Here is a 22,003-nt window from a genome sequence, read left to right as displayed (position 1 = left end):
TCACAGAGAGCAGTCAGATTTTCCCATGCTTTGCTTTGCTGAGATTTTGGTAGATTAAATGCACCAGGTTCCTGTAGTCTATCCTGCACCCGGAGAGCTCATTTTTTCTTGAACATACCCGATCAGAGTTGTGTACAACATCTCAGATGAGGTCTAGTGAGATCCTTGTGTACCTCCTGGGAGGTCTTCGTCCCCTGTGACCGGGCAGAACTCTTCTCCTTAATCATTTTGAACTGATGCACTCTTATCATAGGGCTCAAGTCTTCGTTGTGAGATCCCGAGTGCATTTTACACTACTGAATTTCCTCTCCTTTATTTCAGCCCTCAAGGCCTTCTAGTTATTGATGTTTCCCCTTGAATTTGTGCCATCAGCAGATTTCATCAGCAACACCCCCCCCATTTTTTTTCTTGTTATGGTTATCGATGAAAATGTCAAACAACGTTGCTTCCCATGTGGATCTTGAAGGAAATGGCTCCACTCCTCTGGTTGTCACCTGCCCTTGCCCAGTTTCTTACCCCCCTTTGAAACCCCCTCCTTGTCCCACCTCCTCCCCGTGCCACAGCAACTTGCTTTTACTGAAGTCCAGCTAGATGCAATCTCCCACATTTCCTTTGTCCAAGAGATCCATTATCTTAGCAAAGTCAGGCTCAATTAACCTTTGTTTCACCTTTGCTCCAGTTTTATATCATTTTCCATTTACCTCTGTAACAGTAACGGTTCCTTCCTTCGTCCATTTTTTTAAATAAAGTTAGATTAGTCAGCCTTTAATTACCCAATCACCATTTTTCTTAGGTGTCAGTATTACATATGCTATTCCCCAATAAAATGCAGAGCAGTCCTTGGAGCAGGGATCAAACCCCATAATTCCTCTCTCCCAAATGGGAGTCCCAATCACTAAGATAAACCACTAAGAACCACGCACCGGTGTTTCCTTTGCCCTTCAGCATAATATCTCTTGTGCTTTCTTAAAGCTTTATTGCCATTAATAGGTCATGAATTAGAGGTAATAACTCCGGGAGCTTCATTAATTTCCTTACTGGGCGCAAATGAAAAAGGTGACCTGGATAAACCCATCATGTTCTGGATACGCTCATCAATCCCTGGAGATTGAACTTCTTTGTTCCTCTTCACAACGCTGCATTTCTTCCCCACAGCTTGGGTGAAAATGCTTCATAAACCTCTTCAACAGGGCCTTAAAATACTCAGAAATGAGTGTTTTCACCTCTGGAAATCCAAGTTCAAATGCAGGAAGTAAAAGTGAGACGTACTCATTGCAACCTCACGCCCACAGCTCCACTTCATAACCGAACCCCAGGGTGGTGCTGCTGGCTGGGGCACGGGGAAGGAGCACCGAGGCTCTGCCCGGGACGTATCAGATTGACCATGAGCAACACCAGCTTCACGTAGCCTTGAGAGACGTCCAGGGAGGTGACGGCAGTCAGATGTCTCAGGCCAAGTACCTGGCACTGAAACCTTGTGCAGGACCATTAAACTCCGTCACGCTCTCCTCCCCACGCCGCATCCCGCTGCAGCTGGACTTGGGGCACATCACACCTCCATTCTGGGGAACCAGATAGCTTTTAGGAGGACATCCACCTCCCACCAGCTGCGTGACACAGAGGGGCTCTGAAAGTCAGGTTCTGGGATGACCGCTTCGGCTGGCATTTGGAGGAGACCTCCAGCATTAGAGCTGGATGGAGGAAGCAAAAAATCCCACCCAGTATTTCTAGAGAGACATTCAACACGTTCTCCAATGCTTAGTGCCTTGCTTTGAAGGTTATGAAAGACTAAATTTTTTTCCTTCAGTTTGTTTTTTGTTATCGCCCTTTCCAGAGCCCGGACAGGCGGCAGTCCCAGCGATGGGATACTGCCGGGCGGTCGCTGCTGGGCGGGAGGCAGAAAGCCCAGAAATTTCATGGCAGGCCGTTCCCAGGGGATTAAGAAGCGGAGTCTGCATACTTCTGTGGTTTGGACAAGTCCCTGAATGCCTGCGTGTGTGTCACAAAAACAAAACCAAATGCTGAATTTCATGACAAGCTCCAATTACTGCTTTGATCCTTAGGAAAAAAAAAATAAAAATCATTGTTTCACCTTCTGCAGCCCTGCTGCTTCTTAGCAAGTTGCTCCAGGAGCAGAGTAACCCCCAGAGATGTCCTGCTACACGGACCCCGCTCCTTAAGCTGCAAGTTGACATCTTCGGTAGAGAACTTGATGAAAGTAGGTTAGGTGTGTATTTTAGGACACCGTACATGTGTAACAGTTATTTTAAAAAGTAGAATTCAGGTTCACAGAAGTGGAGATGTACAAAAGTCGGAAGGAAGCCGGATTTTTCATCCATAACCAAAAAAACCCCGATGCAGTGAACAATGCAGGCACTTACCTTCATCAGTGCCACCCCACAGCGGTCTCCCTTCCTGAACTCCGCTCTCGGTGGTGTTCATGTCGGTATGAATTTGGGCCAATTTCGGGCAAGCCGAACGGGATGGCACAGGGAGCCCGGGCAGGACCATGCACGGCCCCAAGCATCACACCTGCAGCAGCAGTGCCAGGGAACCCCGCACCCCATCCTGGGAGCGATTTGGGGCTCGTGGGGCTGCAGAGCCAGGGGCTTCGCTGCTGCATGGCCCCAACCATCACGCCTGCAGTAGCAGCGCTGGGGGACCCCGCACCCTTGTCCTGGGAGCGATTCGGGGCTCGTGGGGCTGCAGAGCCAGGGGCTCTGCTGCTGCTGTGGTTGGGAGGGAGATCAGCATGGAGCCAACCAGGTTTTGAAGCGATGCCCGAAAGCATCCTTAGCCCTTCCTCCCTGTGACCAGCGCGGTGGCTGCTTTCGGAGGACGATGCTGTGGAGGCAAGAGGAGAAATGGTTTTCTGTAGCTCCATAGTATGTGCCTAGGCGTACCCGGCACACGCTCTTGGCACAAGCAACACGTCGGAGGCTTCAGCAGACTGACCAGAAACAGCAGATTGTGTCCCACGCCCTGGGTTTCTGAAGACACACATGATAAATGACAAAAGGCGTGTTTCATAGAATCACAGAATCATAGAATCATTAAGGTTGGAAGAGACCTCCAAGATCATCGAGTCCAACCATCGACCCAACACCCCCATGCCCACTAAACCATGTCCCTAAGCGCCGCATCTACACGTCTTTTAAACACCTCCAGGGATGGGGACTCCACCACTTCCCGGGGCAGCCTGTTCCAATGTTTCACCACTCTTTCAGGAAAGACATTTTTCCTCACGTCCAATCTAAACCTCCCCTGGCGCAACTTGAGGCCTTTTCCTCTCGTCCTGTCGCTTGTTACTTGGGAGAAGAGACCGACCCCCACCTCGCTACAACCTCCTGTCAGGTGGTTGTAGAGAGCGATGAGGTCTCCCCTCAGCCTCCTCTTCTCCAGGCTAAACAACCCCAGTTCCCTCAGCCGCTCCTCATCAGACTTGTTCTCCAGACCCTTCACCAGCCTCGTTGCCCTTCTCTGGACATGCTCCAGCACCTCAACGTCCTTCTTGTCGTGAGGGGCCCAAAACTGAACACAGTATTCGAGGTGCGGCCTCACCAGGGCCGAGTACAGGGGCACGATCACTTCCCTACTCCTGCTGGCCACACTATTTCTGATACAGGCCAGGATGCCATTGGCCTTCTTGGCCGCCTGGGCACACTGCCGGCTCATGTTCAGCCGGCTGTCGACCAGCACCCCCGTTTGCAGCCACGGGGGCCCGGTGGGTGGCCTGCTGCGGAGAGGCTAAGCAGCCATGGAAATTACTAAATCTAAAATAAAATTATAATAAAATGCTACATTCCACTTAGCATCAGGGGAGAAGGATGATGCCTCTTAATTTAATTTAGGAGCATCATCTTTATGTTTTGGAGTAGGAATTTGCTGGGACAGCAAAGGAAGCAGGTTTGCTCGGCAGTGTGCCCTGCACCAGGGCATCTTCCCATCTCAGAGGCGTTTATGGCAGCCTGGCCAGCTTTTTTCCAGCCCGACAAGATTCAGAAAAACATTTCGAGGTGGTTTGAAGAACATCGTTGAAATGCTTTTGCACATTTGTCATTGACAGAAGCCTTTACCGGCAATAGGATGCTTCAAGCGCAGGTTTTCTGCTGCCTCAGCAGGAGGCTGGTTCTACTCTGTAGTGCTGGAGTAAAACCACTATCCCATATCCTCGCCCACACGGAGCATTTGCAAAGCCTGTAGCTCCGTCTGCCACAGCCTGAAGGAGCCCTAAGTGTGGTCCCTGCCTCCTTTATCCGCACCAACCCTCCCTCCCCATCCCGAGGGAGCTTGAGCCCCGAGGAATGCCTAACCCGCTCCATCCCGCCTTCCCCACCCTGGCAATTCTTGGAGTATTTTTCATCCAAACAACGTATATATGTATATATATGTATTTTTTGTAAAACACTTAGATCTCATTTAACGTAGTTTCCAATGCAAAAGAAAGCTTTGTCAGCATTTCCTCTATTACACGTAATGAATACGTCCTGCCTTAAGTCACCAATTCTCATTTTCTGCCCGTATTTTCTTCCCAGGCTTTTTCCCTCGGCCCATGTGCTGCTGTCCTGGCCAGGGCCATCTCACGGCTCCTTCAGCACTCGCTGCCCAGCCCATGCCAGAGGTGCCCTCTGAATGTCCTGCAATTATGCTTTAATGGCTCCTCATTAAACTTTGTGGCTATTAAAACTACCTACAAAAAAAAAAAGGCATTAAGTACATTAATAAAAAGGCAAACCTATTGGTTTATCGACCCAGCTGCCGCAGGGAAGGGGCCGCTCCGATGGCAACGCTGCGGGACAGGGACCCGACAACGGGCGATGCTACCCCTTGCACAGGCCCTGCCGGCCCCCGGCCCCCGTGCCCCCCGCTTCCTGGGGAGCTCCGCTCCGCTCCGCCGAGAAAGCCGCAGCTTGGGCCAGATTAAGTGCTTGCTAAGTACCCTGAAACCACACAATAAAAATCCCTCTGGAGTGCGGAATATTTATGTTTTATGAGTTCATCATAAAGCTGATGTGGTGAAGATACCTAATGCATGAATAATTTGGCGGTGGATACAAAATACACAATGGGCTGCAGTGAAAGGGAACAGCAGAGAATTGGAAACGCATTTTCCTTCTCCGTCTCTTGTTTCAGCAGCTTGTTATTTAAAGAAGGGACTCAGGGCAGAGCACTCAAATACACATTTCGTGCACATTAGATGCGGTTTAAAACGAGCCTCAGCTCAAAGACCGACAAAAGTCAGCCGATGGCCCGTGGAGCAGTACAGGTCAAACTCACCCGGTTCTGCAAGGCGCTTCCTCGGAGAGGCACGCAGGTAAGAAATAAAACAGCCAAAGCATCTTCTACCCCACCGAAACGTCTTAGTCGCGAAGCAGCACACCTCTGCTGCCCGGGGCAGCGATGGTGATGAGTGCTGGGTACCAAGGATTGCTGGGTACCAAGGAGCTGCGGTGGCTTTGGGGATGCAGGAGCTGGGTTCGCTGCAGTGCTGGCCCCCCAGCAGGCAGGAGGGCAGGCGTACCCAAACCCCAACGCCAGCCAGCACTGAGCACAGGCTCCTCTGATATTATACTCCTAAATGATAGAGCAGCAAAAGAAAGATGATAGCAGGGTATTTCATGAAGTGGATGAAGAAAATGCTCGTATTGATAGAAGTTGTATGGATATACATAAATATGTACGCGTAGCGTGCCTTACAGCTGCTTTGCCCTTGCAAAGGCTTGTCCTCGGCCGCTGCTCCGTGCAGGCACAGCGTGGTGGCAGGATCAGCCCGCAGGAGCCAGGAGGGACCGTCACCCTCCCGCAGCCCAGCCCCGGCCGATGCTGACCCAGCTACTGCGCTTCATCCGCCCAGCCTGAGCTCTGGTTTCAAGGATTTTCACACCAGACTGGAATATTCTTTTGCTTGGCTTATTCCGCTTATACCGTTGGGCTGGTAACATTCATATCTTCTTCCTCCGCATCTCACCCAAACGAGGGCTGATTCGGTCCCCAGGCAATGCGCCGAGGCGGGTACAAACCGAAAATTCTTCTGGGACACGTTTCTGCAGACAAACACACGCGTGTCTAAATATATCCACAGCCCTCCCCACTCCCCGCAGCTTTTCTCTTCCTCAGACACACACACAACAAGAACTCCTCGGGGTAGCAAGACACGTATTTTTAAATGGGCAGCTTGCAGGAGTGGTTCCTGACCAGGAAAAAAAACAAAACAAGCATTGTTTTAGCCACTGTTGAATTTGAATATAAAGGTGAGGGCTGCAGAGGCAAACAACAAAAAGCAGCTTCTGGAAGCCATGGGTGAGTTATTGGCACGCCGTGTTATCCTCATACCATGCACGCTGGCATTTCTTCCTCGCAGATCTTCGTGCCTTGGGCACGAGCAGCAAGTCCTGCTGCTCCTGAGAGCCCCAGGTCTTCCTCCCACCATGGCTCTCCCCTGTGGATTTACACCAGAGCACAAATGGGATCTAACTCTGACAGCTAAAAGGTTTTTTCCACGTTATTTCCCCAAATGTGCTAAAATTTTTGCCCTTTTTCTCCTCTTTCTCGCTTCTTAGCAGACGGATGTGCTCCTGGGGAAAGCCTAGACGCGTGGGAGCCCAGAGCCGGAGGGGTACACAGGGAGGGCTACGGCATGTCCAGCTTTTCGTGTCTCCAGAGACTTCCCCAGCCCCCCAGAGCCGCAAATTCCATGCAGCCAGCAATCCCACATGGTAGATATTTAGTGAAAGAAGTTACTTGGGGGCTAGCTGCATCCACGTGGCTTCTTCATGGCATTTTTGTTGCGTGCAGAGCAAAAGAAATGTGATGTTTATACAACCGGGGAGCGCAAAGGTTAAAATTTTTGTTTGACTTTTGGCTTTTAAATGCAATACTACTGTCCCCGTGTTGCTTCTGCAGGCGTTACGAAACCTGGCCCGGAGCCTGCAGATTTCCGTTTGGCGTTAATGGTCTGTTCCAAGAAAAAGTGGCTAGGAAGAGTTTCCTGACAAACTATGGGAAAATTTCACACCGAGCGCGTTGAGAAACTGTCGGCTGCAGCTTGGGGCTGCGCTGCCCATCACATTACAACATCTGAAACAAGACACCAGGACCGACAGCCCCGAATACCGCAGGGCTGAGCCAGCTGCCGCTGAGGAGAAACAAGAACACAAGGATTTTTTCTCAACTACGAGGGCAAGAGCAGCACGGCCTTCACAAAAGATTCAGGGTCTCCCCCGTGGTCATTAAACCCCTGAAGTCTGAAGGATGCTTAACTGGGAGCGTGATGAATGCTCTGGCTGACTCCAGGCAGGTTCCCAGGTCCAGGTGTAGCTCTTTGGGGTGACACCGGGGAGTGCCGCTTATTTTTACATGTTATTTTGAGTTATATTTAAAGCACTCACCCATGGCTCTGGGCACTTTCACAATAACTTAAAGTGCGCATTAACATCAGGGAGTTTCTCCATGTCCTTGTGGGAGAGGCTGTACCCTAGGCTGTGGGACGATGGTCGGATGCAGGAGGGCATCGCCCTCTGGTACGGGAAGAGCCACACAATCAGCCGTGTTCCTGGGTAGGCCATTTATTTTTGTTATTTGTTGTTCAGAAAAATCTTTGTATTTATTCAGTAGGATTATTCTGAATTATAGCCCTGCAAAACACCCTCACACGCCATCATCTCTTGATGACAGATGGGTTGGGGATCGCGGTAAGGAACCGCAGCGCTGCCCCTTGCTGCTGTGCTCTGGCAACCACCACCGGCAACGACGGGCTTGAGCGATGCGCTTCCGTGGCGCCGTTCCCCTGTCCCGTAGGAGCATCCCTGCCCTCGCAGGTGCTCCCGGGAGAGCTCTCTTCCATGCATAAACCCCTGAGGAGGAGCCAAGATGAAGCTGTTAGGTTTGCAGACTCACTAACAAAGAGGAAGAAAGTAGCAATGTTTACCAGCTGGTAGGCGAGGGTGAGATTCTTCCCAGGAAAAAAAAAAAAAGGAAGAAGCTGAGGCGTGTGTACCAGCTCCGGTCAGGTACTCGCACAGTCACGAGCGCTTCCTGCCCCTTAGCATTCCTGCCACGGCTTTGGAAACTGGGTTCGTTAACCGTCTGGCCTTAAAACAGAAGAAATAACAGTTCAGTATCCGTCACCTTTCATTTTCCCTTCCTGGCTCACGTAACCATGGCAAAGGAGCCTACGCTAGCCTGTGAGATGGCATAATTCATGCCAGCCCCCATCCGTTTTCTGATTAAAGCGCTCGACGCAGAGCTATGCAGTCTTCACATCTTTCCGAGTCTCACCTTAGCGTTGCCGCCGGTAAACCAGCAGGATTTTGTGCCTGGGCAGAGAAGGGAAGATGCTTTGCTCCGGTCTGTGAATGATACCCGGGGTTAAACCACGACACCCTGCTGCCCCCCCTCCTCCGGTGCCTGGTGTGCGGCTCATTGACGGGAGGATGGAGATAGTACGGGAAACCCACGCAGGCAGCTGTCAGAAAACGAGCTTACTATAAAAGCAACATATGCTGCACTGAATTACGAGACCTTCAAATCACTACAAGAAGCGCTTAAAATATTCCGGAATTTAATTACAAGACTGTATATGCTTTAAACGCATGAATGTATAATGCAGACTTGGGCTGTGACAAGGGAAACTTCTTCCGCATGCACTTGAAGGGGCTGGAAGGGAAAATCCCTGGAGGGTGCGGCGGGACAACTAGTTGGGATCCACGGAGCTGCGTTGCCCCGTTGCTAGCGGCTGGGATGCCACCACGGATGGGTAACATCCCCTGGTGCTCTGTGTCCAGGACTGCTGAGCCAAATGAAGGCATGTTTATACTGAGGGTGTGTGTGTAAATCTAAATTATCAAAGACATACTAATAGCTACAAAGTTGTTTGGGTTGAACTCTTTCAAAAATGCTTTTATTCCTAAAAAAGCTTGCACGTACTTGAACACCTCATCCCTTTTCTATGTCACCTGTCCTGATCTCACGCAGTGTTCGTCAGGCAGACGAGGGTTCACCCCTGACTAAAATACATCGTTATTATCTTCCACCAAATTAAATGCCTCGTGTATCATGCCTACAAAAACGAAGATGCACTTAACATAACAGTGTGGTTATTAGCTTAATGGCAGGAAAAGAAAACTTAGAGATGAGAATTAAAGCACTGCTCTTGCAGAATGTCCCTGAGGAGGGATCCCTGTGTCCGGGATACCCATGAAGGCTACTCACCCCCGGAGGTTTCCTGGCAGGCATCCCACTGGCGGATTAGCGTCGCAGCAGCTAACACGACATGAGATGGGGAACCTGGACGGATATCACACCGATTTGTAGTAGATTATTATTATTTTCCTACTTTAATTAACATAGAAAAATCCAATGAGAAAAGACAGCATGTGTATTTTCCAAGCAAAGAAACAACTGTTTGGTAAAGACTTTGATCTGCAAGCAGGGATGTAGGATTGGACTGGAAAACTAATCACCACGAGCCGGAGCATCCTCCCTCTTTGCAATACTCCTGCCCATAAACCCACGGAGGGGCCAGGGTGAGCCTGCACAGCAAGCCTAGGGGTTTCAGGACGTAGAAGAAAGCCAGAGCCATCGTTTGCAGGTTTGACAGAGGGACATTTGCTGGCCTCTTCCGACTTTCCGTCAGTCAGCATTCCCGCCACTGCTTCCCTGCCCAGTGCAGAAGCACGGCTGAGACGGCACCACGCCCGCGCCTGCGGGCTGGAAGGTATCGTTTAGCACAAAGATATCAACAAGGCGCTTAGATGACAACCGGGTCAGAAATGAGGTCTGCAGTGTAAATACAGAGACGGAGCACACACACGTCGGTAACCCAAGCAGTGACTCATGTTTTGCAGCTACATCACGCTCGGGATCTTTCTGCAGGAAACACTTGCCGGGAAAAGCAATGGCAACCAATGTATTTGGCTCATTTTAGTGCTGGAGAGAAATCAGGACTACAGGTGGAACAGCTGCTCAGGGCTTGCCAGGGCTTTTATCTCTTGATCTGATTCCCAAAGCTCTCAGGCTCTTCTTTGGTGTCAGTAAGTTTTGGGAAAAGCTGAGCAGGGATGCAGGCACGCGGCCGCGTCCCTCTGCGTCTCGCCAGCACCACGAGCGTTGAATGCAAAGCCTTTGCCTCCGGTTTCCCAACACGAGCTCGACGGCACCTTCTGCCCGAGAAAACACCGTGGGCAATCAGGTCCCCGCTTCGGACTCGGGCTGGCACAAACACTGACCTGGCAAAGGATGGGGCTGAAATAGGGATTTGGGGCTGTGCACCTTCATCTGGGGCAGCGGTCGTTAGCTGTCTCAGTTCTCAGGGGCTAAGCAACCCCAGCTTCAACAGCCCCAGTGCCCGTCAGGGTTTGGTGGCACTCAAAGATCAGCCGTGGATACCAAAAGAAGGGGACGGGGTGGTAAAGCCCATAAAACCATCCTGTCCCGCTCTTCTGGCCAGAGGCCGGTCTCTGGTGCCAGAGGTTGGCAGCGCTTCTGAAGCACCAGGCCCTTGCTAGGGAGGAGGGACTCAGCTAGACTAATGACTGCTTTAATTAAATACGGCAATATCATTAACCCGCTGGAGTTCATCAAATTAGTGTTGCAAATAAAAACCGCATTGTCCTCATTTTCATAACGCAGTTTCAAGAGGGAAAATAGCATTTTGCTTGTGAAGATGATGTTTGCTTTTCTGATAAAACAAAACCTCTTCTCATCCCTCTGGAGCTTTGGCTCTGCTCAGTTCTCACCAAAATATTTGCTTTGGCCCTTCCTTGTTTTTAGGGTACCTATAGTGAAGGTACTTGACATGATAGGGGATTGCCGCAGGAAAACGGTGAGAAAGAGGGAGGAATAGGGGACTGTAGAAAAGGACTTTTGGGAGGAGAAGATGCTGGTATCCTTCCTCTAGCGCATAAATAATTTCTGCAGTTCAAAATAAACCAGCATCTGTGCTGGTTGGACCGCTGCCATTTATTTTCTTATCTTCCTTGTTTGCTGAAGGGTGACTCAGTGCAAAGCTAACAAGTTGCCCACGGGAGCGCTGCTGGGAATGTGCTGATGTCACTGACTGCATCACAGCCGAAGGGCTTGAGGGCTGGGAGGGGGATTCCCACCTGCCGGAGAGGAAGGAAGAGGAGCGATAGGGATCCCTCCGCTAGCACCCTGGCTCTTAGCCCAGGCCACTTGCCTTGCTTATGTTGCACTTGGGCGAGAATCTCTTAAATAAATAGAAGCGGTGCTTCATACGCGAGGGCTGGCATCCCGCCGGCACAGGGGGAACGTCCCTCTCGCCGCTCATCGCGGCATCTCGGTGTCGACTGAAAGCTTAGGCTTTCCTAGCAAAATCAAACCCCTCTCGTCCATGGCTCGTCCCCGAGCCCTTGGGCTTGTATGCCCCGCGAGCAGCACAGGGGGCTGCGGTGCACCCCAGGCTCTCAGTGCTCCTTGCTGGGATCCTGGGGGTTTCTGTCTTCTCCATGAAATGCTTGGGCTGGCTTTATAACTACCAGAGTTTGAGACACTGGGAGCTGCTCAACTTTGTTTCCACATCCCTATTAATCACCCCTCTCATCCCCCCTTGAAAATTCAAGATCATTTTGCAAAGCTGAGTAAGATTAAGGAGTCAGGGAGCATGAGTCCCTTTAGGTCAAATGGTCTCCGGAGCACGGTGGTCCCCAGAAGATGCTCCTCCATTTTTGGCATTGCAGGGGCATCGCTAAAACCAGCGACCGAGCTTCTCCTACGAAGGGATCCAGAGGAGCCGACAAATTAACCCGGCTCCATCAGTGGCTCCCGGAGATGGCATGGGAGATGCACGCTCTGCTCCGATAAGGGATGGGCAGTATGGGAGGGCTCCCATCGGCCCAGCCAGCCCCACGCTGCCAGGGCAGAGAGGGCACTTGGCCTTAACCCCAGCGATGAAGCAACCCCGTGCCTTTGCAAACACTTTGAACAGGGTTTCACAATAAGCAAAGCCGATTTCTCCACCTATGGCCCTGCCGAGCATGAATGCACTCAACTACAGCATGGGGGCAGCCCCACCGTCTCCTGACGGCCATTATCGCCCCGTGCAGCCCCCTCACATCCGCTTGGACCTAGGCACGGGTAGGATTTAAAAAAATCCCCCCTGGTTTCCCCATAATTGCAGTGTTACTTGACGCCAGGAGGCTTCTTCATCAGGATCTGGCGCTGTGTTGCTCAAAAGCTCTGGCACAGGAGGGAGTAACCTGGTGTTGCCCTTTGAGAGACTGTGCTCCTGACCCAGCCGTGCTGGTGGCACTGCCACCCCAGGGGGACATCCCCGGTGTCGGTCTGGGAGCTGCCACCCCCATAAGATGCAGTTCCTCGCTCTCCACGGCAGCCAGGAGTTGATGTTCCCAAAATTAACACAACCAATAAATCCTCCATCGAGGAAATGGGGAATTCTCCAGGCTTGATTCACTGCGGCTTTCAAACCGCCAGGGATGTGAGCCGGCTTGTCTGGTGCAACCACAAGCTCCAGGTGTGGTTAAACCGGCACTGGAGAAAGGATGCCAATGTGGCAAATGCCATCTCCCTCCTCACCCAAGCCCAGGGAACTGGCTGTGCTCACTGGTACGTTAGTTTGACTCTCTGGTGGGTTCAAACCTTGCCCTTTCTGAGCTGCCATCCTTTCTGTAAAAGTAGTTGAGCGGGCACCCGGTTTTCCTGGAGCACCGTGGATTTGCACCATGACCCTCTGGCCCAGGCTTTGCTCCCTGGGTGCTCCCTGCTAAAAAGATCAGCTCCCCTCTGCCGGGGGTCAGTTCACTGGGGTTTAGGGTCTCCTTGACTCAGGGACGAACAGCAAACCACCGCCTGGATGGGCTCCTTGGTGCGTCAAGATCCCCGGGGTGGTCATCAGTCCTGTTGGACTTGGTGTGGCTTTGCGTGCTCATATGTACTGTCCAGCTAAAGAGCTTGTAAATATTCTTCTTTTGTTATTGACTGACGATTAAGCCCAGCGTCGCTTGACAAAGCCCCATTTTCCCTCCAACACAACCTGCCTCGCCACAGCCTCCACCTAAGGGCAAAAAGCCGCCTGCTTTTGTTCATCTGTCTCCGGCCCATCAGGGCCAGGCCCCTTGGGCTGAAGACCATTTGGTCATCGCCTTTAAGCTTTTCGGGGTTGAAGCATGGCTCCTTGAGGTGCTTCTGACATTTCAGACCAACGTGGTTGGGTTGAGCCCGCCGGGCAGCGGGAAGGCAGTGGGGCTGGGGGAAGCGGCTCCGGGCGGCGTGGGCTCCTGCCGGCAGCACCCAGGGACCTGGCAGGGAGGCAGCAGAGGCACCCGTCACATTGGCCAGCCAAACCCCAGGCTCCCAGGAGGCACCAGAGCTCTTTCGGAGGTGGTGGCAATGGGTTCGCCCTCCCCGTGCCCTTATGAGCCTGGGAGTTACTACATGCCTTAGATAACGAAAAAGGCACGCAGACGTGAACTGGCTTGCCCCAGGTCCCACTGGAAAACTGGCAGGAGAACCAGGAATAGAGTAAGTCTCTTTTGTAATTGGACCAGAAGATTCCAAGAACCTTAGAATTTACCCATTTTAGTGTCTAAAATTAGCTTTTAATTCTTGTCAGCACATCGCCCTCTCTGTCATGCTCATTTTTGTAGGAGAAAACTGCTGCAAGACCATCCTTTTCATTCCCCATGTAACATACTTCCAAAGCTCTATTCCAAATTCCCTTTTTTTTTGGAGAAGATTTACCGTCCAGCCCCTGCTGATTCTCACAGGGATGAGATTGCGGAGTAGCGCTGTGACTCTGGCCCCGAGAACCTTCGCAGGGATGCTGACCCCGCGCAGGCATTCCATTCCCACCAGGAATATCCCCTCAAACCCCAGCACCGTGGCATGAACAAGCTTGGCTGCTGGATAATCCTCTCTCCCCATCATTATTTATTAGGCAGGAGGTCAGAAGAGATTTCTGTGCCAGATGTCCCCCCAGACCCGTGAAAACTATGGGCTGCTCCAATTAATTTGGAAAATACAGCGGGAGAAAAACTATGTAAGCATCAAGGGAACCAGACCCGGTTTCTGCATGTATCTTTCTTTATGAGAGGTTATTATATACTTATAATTAATTGTTGGCTCATGGCAGAAAAGGTTTGACTTGCACGGACAAGTCGGAGGGAGGAAGACCTGGGATGGGAAGCAGATACGTGGGAGGATGCAGCATTCTTTTCCCACGTTGAGGAGCAGCAGGACATGTAAATTCAGCTCTGGAATTTTGCTCCTTACCTTTTATGGGGAAAAAATGAGGCTTTCCTTTGACTCTGCAAATACATGTTCCAGCTGAAATCCAACCTGTGCATTAATACCCAGCCGAGCGTGTGCAGCCGCTCACCTGGATGTGCTGAGCACGGGCTTATGGAAAAGGGAAAGCACAGCTCTAGGCTCCTAAAGGCTCCCAGACCGCTCCGCGCAGGCTGATGTAATGGTTTTATCTGAGGACAGGATTTGGTTCTCATTGCTCAGTCTTGCCTTCAATATGAAATAACTAAACTAAGTAATTAATTTTTAATGCATCCAATATAGGCAGGGAGAGTTTTGGAGCGATTTATGCTGGCTCCCGCTGCTGCCGCCGCCAGTCTGCTCCTGGGCCTGGAGAGGCAAAGGGGGATCTTGCAGCAATGCCCGAACCCTGCACCGAACCCCGCTCTCCCAGCGATTCCCCGCCGCTGCCTCTGCTCCACCGCACGGAGCGCAGAGCAATGCAGGCAAACCCAGCGACACTTTCCAGAGGCTCGGAAAGCCCCGGACTCCTCGTCTTGCCGGCATGGAGCCCACACGCTCCTTTGCGGGGTTTGGAGGTGAACGGGTGGAGCAGCGACGTCCTGCAGGTTCCTTCCAACCCTTCTGTTACAATACACCGAGCTGCAAATAACGTGAAGATGCTCCAGAAGCCCTTGCTTTCTGTAACCTTCCCATAAAACTCGTTTTATTTAGTAAACAGCAGTGTAGGAAGGAGAGATTTAAAGTTTTGAATCATTCATTTGCAAACACCCAGCTACAAAACCAAATACAAAATGCGTTAGAAGACCAGTTAGTCTTTTCTGAGTCATTTAATTAGAGTGACTAACTTTCCCTGTCTATGGAAATCTCAGGGTGGGAAGTGTGTGAAACCTGCTGCAACCAACACTTGCCTAATCAGCCTCGCATTTGCCTCTCTCTGAAGGGAGTCAAAGCGTGTGCGACCCTCAGATGTTCACACTTTTTCAGCCTAATCTGCTTCAGGAGCTGCCAAGGTGGGACAGGCTCTCGCGGTAGCAGCCGTGGGACCCCCAGCCCACTGCTGACCATCCATCTGTGCTGGTGCTTTCTGAGCTCCAGGTCCTGGAAACGCCGCAGAGCGAGGCCAGGTGTCGGGGCTGGGCATGTCGCATCCCTCCATGCACCACTACAGCATCTCGAAGCAAGCAAAGAAATGGAGCGAAACGCTGCATTTCATCTTCCCGGCTGCAGGCAGCATGGGTGAAAATCGAGGCCAGGGTCACCATGACCCAGAAATGTCCTATTTGACCCGGGGGCTTGATTTAAATCTCATTTTTGCGTCGCAGCTCTGGTCCGCAGCCTCACTCAAGCAGCCCTGGAGAGCGGCTCCTCCCGAAGCAGTGATCCCTCGGTGCCGACAGCCGTGGCCATGCAGGAGCTGCCTCGAAAATTAACAGCTTTTAGTTAATTAGAAATTTGGGGGCAAGGATTTGCGCTAGCAGCTTTTGCTTTTTCAGTGATTGGCTAGGAGGAAGTTTAACAAGGTTGAACATTTGCTATTATTATTTCGGGCCAGAGATTTAGACGCCCGGTTCCCATGGACGCCCTTGCACCTCCGGAATCCCCATGCGTCCCTGCAAAACGCGCCGCTCACCGCTGCTTCTCCCAGAGGATTTCTTCTCTCTGCTATTTGCTTTCCAGAAGCGCTGGGCTCTGTGCATGCAAACCCCGGCACTTGCAGGTCATCACTGCTCGGGGCAAGCTGGCGGGTGGTTCACCTGTGTGGGTGCCCATGGCCGTCCTGCTGAACTCTACTGCTTCCCCCCCCCAAATTCCTGAGGTTTTTCTGCAGATCGGAGCCAGATTAATCACAGCCTGGCACTGCTCGCCCGCGAGGCTATAGCTACCAGCTTCACAAGCCTAATAAGCGGGGAAATTCAGCACAGAACTCGGCCCTGTGACTTTATGGTGGGAAAGGGCATGCCTGTGGGACAGAAAATAACAATAAAACCCAACGCCGAAGCGCGTTAAGAGTTTCAAATGGCACCGAAAAAATGCTTGCTATGTTTCCGAGGGTCTGTGCTGCTGCCCCGGACGCTGCTGTTACTCATTCACATGGGCAAGAATTACAAGTATGTCTGTGCAGCCAGGAAAGCTTTGGTTCACCGAATATTTGAGGCTTGGTGTGGTATGAAGGGGTGGGGAGCATGGCTCCAGCCGGCAGCAGTTCGAGGAGAGGAGAAACAGTTTTAACTTCCTCGGGACAATTAAACCGCCTTGGTGGTACCGCAGCCAAAAAAGAGGGCATTTATTATTTGCCGCGTTCCTTCTGCTCTTCAGCAATAATTTAAAGCCGCTTTGCCTTCAGGGAAGCCCTGTGAAGTGCAGCGTTCACAGGAATGGGTAAGGACATGCAGTACTGACCTAATCCACTTCACTCTGCCCTGGAAGCCGTTCCCAGCTTCTGCCTCTGGCCCCCAGCACCCGCTGGGATAGGCCGGAGCGGGGTGAGAATTGGGAATTACACAAGTTCACTTGCTTTTTCCACCCCAAAATGGGATTAATCAAAAAAATTCCCTGTGAAATGAAATCCATCCTTTGACTAAACTCAAAATGTTTAAGTTTACACATTTCTTACATATTTCCAAAAATATATATTATAAGAAAACCTTGGAATTGAATGTCTCACTAAAAAAAGGTTAAATCAGAACGGTGCCACCAGAGAGCTTTGTATCAGAAAGTTTCCAGTACAAAATTTCACTGAAATTGAAGCAGTTCTGCAAAACATTTTGCCTTCAGCATATCAATATTTCTGATGGAAAACCATTCTGTCAGAAAATTTTTATCCAGCTCTAGGCTAGAATTTCATTCCAAATAGTTTTACCGTCTCCCCAGCAACTGGGACTGCTGATCCTCTCTAACGAATTTCCGTAATTAACCTCCAGGAACTGAAAATGAAATCTTTTTGTCTGCAGGGTATTCTCAAACAACGGCTAGAAATCATTTCACTCTGAGCCAAAGCACAATAAATTCAATAGGATTTTCTCCACAGATTTCAATGCATCTTCGGATCAGTCCGGTTCAGATCAGAGCTCAGATCCCGATCAATTTAATACAGCTCTGGATGTTTCTTCAAATTTGGATGGGGCTTCGAAAAAAATAAATCTTCCTTTCTGTTGAAATTGAATGCTATATTGTCATCCAGATTAAGGACTCGTACTCTTTGATGTCTGTGGATAGAAGTGCTTCATAAGATGTTTTTGCTCATTTTGTACGAGTGAGGAATGCACAACAGCATTAGGAATTTAGAGAAAATACCGAAGTTACAGCTGTGGGCTCTGAATGATGATTTTTGGCTTCTCGCATGAGTTCTTGCTCACTGAAGGCTGTTCCCTACACCATCCTACAGCAGGAAACGTCCTTGAGCCGCACGTGATTTCACGGATGGCAGAACACCCCCGACGTGCAATTTGTTCTTACTGCGAGCACTAACAAATCATACATAATGTAACAGCAAAGCAGCGAACGTCGGATTTGCATGAGACGCTTTTACTGTGTTTATCCAGGAGTTTCCCTGGTCTAGATGTATTTACCCAAGAGGAATAAGTTCTGCTTCAGGGAAGTCTTGATTTCAGGCAATTCCCCAGCTGGTGGGATGAGAAGGTCAAGCAGCCATAAGCCACAGCAGGAGTGTATCTGAACCCCGACCCCTTCCCCTGGCAAGAAGTGGCCCCAGACAACCGTTTCTCTGGGTCCTAATAGATACATTTCCCTATTCCCAAAACATCAAGCTTTTCCAGAGACAGAGTTAAGACATATGTGTGAATAATCCACATAATTTTCGTGGCTTCTACAGAGCCTCCTTAGCTGGGTGGTGCGCTGGGAAGAGAGCAAACGCGGGAAAAGGGTGATCACCTCCCGCACGTCCTCGTTTCACTGGTGCTGCCGTAGGCTCCACGTGTGCTCCTGGAGCAGCCATTTAACCACAGTATTACCCCTCTGTAAACGGGAGGCAACGACAGACCTGCCATCCCGCTGGTGCTATGTGAATAAATGCCTTAAAACAGCCCCTGTGGATAGGGCCCAGGCGCAGACGTGCTGCGGAGCTGCAGGCACTTGCAGAACAGTGCACCAGGCTTGCACGAGATGTGGGACTCCCGCTTGCATGTGGATAATTACCCTACAGTCAGTATTTTAAAATACCTTGTCCTCTGTCTTAATATCCTACCTCAATTATCGAGGGGTTTTAAAATCATTTTAGAGTGCTTAGAGCTTTGTTAAAGCATTGCCCTCAGCTCCCGAAACTTGGAATAGCTGAGCCTTGTTTCCCAGTCAAGCCTTAGCACTCAACGACCCGTCAGTCAGGTGAGGGAGAGTCGCTGACGTCTTGAACTAATTTTACGAATTTATGTAATTCTTTCTCGGTACTGTAGTTATGGCCAGATTTCTAAATGCCAAAATGCAGATTATAAGAGTGCCAAGCTTCATTTTGTTTTCAGTTCACAGGTAATTAGCATTTATTTTCACAATCGCCGTTGTTCCTGCATATTATTACACCAACATGACAAACCAAGAGATGCTCATTCTCATCCTACCGTCGTCAATTTTAAACCCTCACTGAAACGGAAGAAAATTGGGTTTCGGTTTTGGCAGCCAAAGCTCCGGTCCCTCGGCAGTGGTCCGAGCCGCACGTGGCAGTCGAGCTGCTTGAGCCCTATTTTTCCCTAAGTGGGAATTTTTTATTCCCTACGCAGGCAATGTGGGGCAGTGCTTTCTGATTTTAAGTCCTAACCCCTCACGGCTACAGACGGAAGTAGCAGGAGCTCTGTTTTAAACATCTGCGGTGCCACATAACGTTGAGTATTGGGAATGAACCGAGGCTCAGCCAGAATTAGCGGGTACTTGTGACCTTACCGCTTCTCGTCTGTCAAACAGGCCTCCTCAGATCATGTCATCTCATAAGGCAGCGGCGAAACCTGATTTCTTTTCATCTGTTGAGAACTCAAATATGACATTGATAAGTCCCGTAGAAGAGATAACAAATGGGTATGTGCTCAGAAGAAGGTTCTGAATAGCGTCCCTAAATGAGGCACGGATTACACGCTGGCCTGCGAGAAGTACAGATGTTTCTGAATAGCTGCTCGTTAAGGTGACAATATCGCTCCGTGGGCTGAATAGGTTCTCGGGGAAAAATAATACGTGATCGTGAAATTAATGACTATCACCGCATGCTCCCAAGGGAGCCCACGTTTCCGACACACAGGAAATACGCATTTCCTAATACACAAGTGTTTGACCTTAAACCTTAATAATGTTCTTCTAATGTACGTCCCATTTAGCTATACTCACACAGAAAGGAGGAGGGGATGGGATGCATGAGGTTCATGTTTTATGTATATTGTTTAATACTTTCCACAGATGCTTTGGTAGTTGGCATTGCAGGGAGAGACATTCTGTCGGCAATTTTAGATTTAAATCGTCAAGTCATTCTGATACTAAAAGCACTTATTCTCGGCTGTTTTATTATAGTCACAGAAAGTATTCAGGCAGATTACTTGTGAGAGGAGAAAAATGTATTTTGATATTCCCATAAAATCGTATACTAGATCAGTAGTCATTACCACAGCTAATACTAGATTGTATGTATGTTATTAATATACGCATAATGCTTTCTTGGATGGAAAGTGGAGAAACTGTGGAAGTCTAGAAAGGAATCAGGTCTGAAGAAAAATGGGGAATTTGAACTAAGCAAAGCCAGAAACTCTGCCTTATAAATCAAAATCCAGACCGCGTGTGAAAAATACCGATGGAAATGTTAACCCCCACTGCATTATCCCCCTAGTTATCAAGATATGGGAAAAGGCATTAAACTTAAGAGTATGACATGAATAATAGTTTTACGGGGATTAACATATCTGGAACAGCTTCCCCAAGGAATGACAACAAGCAGGCGGTTTCGGAGGAGGCAGGGGTGTCTTGTAGCTCACTGATTGTCACGCGTGCCCAAAGCACTGCAGGGCACCCCGAAAGCCCTGGGCTTTAGCTGGGTGACGCTGGCAGCCTCCGGGCCATAAGGGCGAACAAAGCATGTACAGATGATATTACTGGGAAGCGTGCTCATGGAAGCTCTGTGGTCATGATGAGTAAGTGTTTTCATGTGCATTAAAGTTTCCACATTCCTAACATATCTGGATGCAAGTGAATTTTCCACGTGAGCTGTGCGAGGGAGCCGTCTTCCCCCGGCCTCGGTGCGTGGTTTCCCGGGAGCACCAATTCCTTCTCCGGGCACCCTCGGTCCCGGCCAAGCCGAGCCACCGCCAAGGAACGGGCGGCATCAGCGCTGGCTTTGGTGCATCTTGCCTCCCTCTGTACGGAGGTGACCGATGAACTGATAGGGAGCAGATGTTCATACCCAGCTTCCACTCAGGATTAACAAAGAGCTCTTTCAACCCCGTCTTCTTCTCTCCCTATATTCGACAGATATGCCGCAGTTGGTATGTTGGACTCACAAAGAATATAGAGCCAGAGCTGAACCTCCAGAGCTCTATCCCACCTGCATCTGCCTGTGAGGCTGCCACGTGTTTCAGTGCGGAGTGGAAGGGAATGAAGAAACAGGATTTTCTGCGCTCTGGAGAAGACATGAGAGCATTTACGCAACTGCATTTTCCCAGACTTATCAAATGTACACAGCTGAACAAAAGAAAGAAATCCCACTTGCTGTGAGCAATAAGTTTCCTCACTGCTTACTCACTGTTCTCCCATTCCATCATCTGTCCAAAGAGCTGAAGCCGTGTTGGTGGACAGCAGGGATGGATGGAGACTGCAAAGTAGCTGAAACCAGCTTTTAATTCAAAAAAAGACAGAGAGATGGAAAGTTGTCTGCTCCAACTTTTCAGTAAGGCTTTACAAATAATGCACCCACTGCAAATTTCAGTGTTTTGTTCATGATTTCCAAGCAGAAACCAAGGCTTAAATTCTTCTGAACATTCATTAGAGCTGAGCAATTTGACCAGCTGAAGATGTGACACATCGGAACAAAATAAGAGTATCAGCTCTGAATTTTGAAATGTCATGCTTGGGATTCTCTTGTCTGCGTCACTGGAGTATCTCCCTATGGTCAAACGTGCACAAGATAGTAGCGCTGACCGTTTCAGGATGTTGTAGAACTTGATTAATTGCTCACATTTCAGCCCAGAACTGACACGGTGCTAGTTCGTGACCTGGATGACTCACTCAGGAGACAAGGCCAAAACCCCACCTTCCCAAAGGCCACCCCTGTCTTCGGCTGCGCCAGGCGAAGCTGGCACGCGAGGTCAGAGCAAGGAGGGGAGGCAGGCTCTGCTCCAGCCCTCCCGCCTGCTGGCAGCCCCTTCCCGAGGGCGTCTGTCTGCCTGCCACGCGGAGCCATACGGGAGAGGAGAGGAGCACTTGACGGAGAAGCCTGCTACGAACCGCTCACAAACCGTCCCTTGTTCGGGGCTGTCGCTTCAGGAAAGATTTACCCCGCGCGGTTACAGAATCGCTGTTTCAGTCAGAGCAGCGTTCGGTCCTCTGGTGAACGTAAGCCGTTACCCAGTTTTGCTCGTCTCTGTGTCCGGGAAGCTAAAAAAAGAGGACGTTAATGGTGGCGACGTTTTCTGAGATCCCGACGCGCTCCCTGTGAGCATGTTTTGAGCGAAAAACCTCTCTGCCCGCGATCACTACCACCCACCACCCAGCCGAGCCAGTTCTGCGGTGCAGTTAAGGCCGAAGCCCAGGGGCTCTCCTCAGCCCGGCCGGTGGC

The sequence above is a fragment of the Aptenodytes patagonicus genome, chromosome 6 (genome assembly GCF_965638725.1).
Source record: "Aptenodytes patagonicus chromosome 6, bAptPat1.pri.cur, whole genome shotgun sequence".
Lineage (NCBI taxonomy): Eukaryota > Metazoa > Chordata > Aves > Sphenisciformes > Spheniscidae > Aptenodytes > Aptenodytes patagonicus.
The sequence above is the reverse complement of the archived record's forward strand: the minus strand, read 5'-3'. Positions refer to the sequence as shown.